Source organism: Parasteatoda tepidariorum, chromosome X2 (assembly GCF_043381705.1).
Source record: "Parasteatoda tepidariorum isolate YZ-2023 chromosome X2, CAS_Ptep_4.0, whole genome shotgun sequence".
Lineage (NCBI taxonomy): Eukaryota > Metazoa > Arthropoda > Arachnida > Araneae > Theridiidae > Parasteatoda > Parasteatoda tepidariorum.
Window position 1 is genome coordinate 27,576,211 of NC_092215.1, and position 1,825 is coordinate 27,578,035.

Consider the following 1,825-nt stretch of genomic DNA (forward strand, 5'->3'; position numbering starts at 1 on the left):
TGCATACCCTCCAACTGCTACGGAATTTCCGTAGTTTCAGAAATCTTCTTTTCTAACGGTAGCAAAATTAATGTCTTAATATTTAAAAAAAATTAATTTTAGCGTAACTTGTCCACTATTACTTATAAAAGTGCAGGCCATATGGCTAGATTCTTAAGTTCTGATAAAAGTTTTATGAGAGATCCATTTGCTTTAAAAATTTCTACTTTGGTTTGCTACCACTAGAAAGAATTATTTTCAAAATCCTCATAAGTTGGAGGGTATGTATATATATATAAAGTTACTATCATTATTATTATTATACTCAGGTGCTGCCGTGGGCAGCTTATTAAGAGCTGGCAGGCTGCGGGTTGTGCACCCCTTTACATATAGTGCATTATTTCTGAATTCTGCGCCCTTAAACCTTGTATGCCCCCCACACAACGGGTGTTGTATGGGTGTTATTAAGGCAACTGAAAATAAATTTGTCTAAATTTGATGTTTCAATTTGCAGTTTGCTACCACTATGGTAAATCCGTTTTGAAAAATTTTTTTTTTGCAGGTATGTTATTACCAGACATTTATTTATACGTTTATTTATTTATCAGTAGAAGGTGATCAAAAGTGTTTTAAAATTAAGCTTTATTAATGAATCCGGTAGTTAAAAGGAAATGCAATTTTCACTTAAACTCTTTAAATGTCGTATCACTAATTATCTCTGCCTATGTAAATTAGATATCTTAGTATCAACTACGCTATGGGTTCTAACTAATTCGTCTGAGTGAGATTATTATATAAATCGCCGAAGCACAGTTGTATGGGGTAAATTATCTGTAACAAAAGGGCATTTTATATGTATGTTTAAATTATTTATATGTCGGTGTAGGTATATATACATATTTCATTTATTTGAATTCAGTTCAATTCGTTTTAGGTTACACTTCAGATTTAGTGTAGAAGCTTACAGGTACACAGGAACTTCGGTACTTGAACCTAGTATGTCGTTGATTTCACAGCAGAAATTTCGGTACTTGAACCTACTATGTTGATTAAATACCACTACCACCTAGTTAAAATGTGGCAACTAATTTAGGACAAAATTTTCAACCTAAATGTAGCAACTAATAAGGGACGGGGGGAGTAAGATTTTCTAAGAGTCAAATTATTCAATTAAAATGTTCTGAAAAATTGGATCAAGTTGTCAAATTGGTATGCAAATGTTTCATTTGGAAATATGAAAACCCTAAACGAGAAAACCTTTGCATTCCGAGTACTTTAAAATGATGTTTGAACTAATATAAGCACTAAATCGTTTAAAATACATAAAACGTCAGTATTTGCTTTATATAAATTTTAAAAATCTCTAAATAATGCCTTAATGTAAGCGTATTGGTCGAGGTATTTGGCTTGCGGCATTAGCCTCTTCATCTGAGAATGACTTGCCTNATATATATATATATAAAGATCCAAATAATAATTCATAAAATGCAACTAAAAATACGAGAAATCCGAATAATATAGGAATAACATAAAATATTTATATAATCGAAATTTCTTTTTACATATTTGCTGCGAAGTGACTAATAACAAAAGAGAAAAAACTAGTATTTACGTATCTACAGTCGGAGCGAATCTTAAAATAATGTAGTTACTAACCATTAAGGCGTAAAATTTTTTTATTTTAAAGTGGTGACTGTTGAAGGTGCTTCAGAGGCGACATCGGAGTGCTTAGGGTTAACTCAGTACCAAATTAGTTTCAAAAATCCACCGGCCAGGTGGCCGAGCGATTAGCGTGCCTGACTGCCAAGTCAATGGCTGCGGATTCGAATCCCGCTCTGGGCATGGA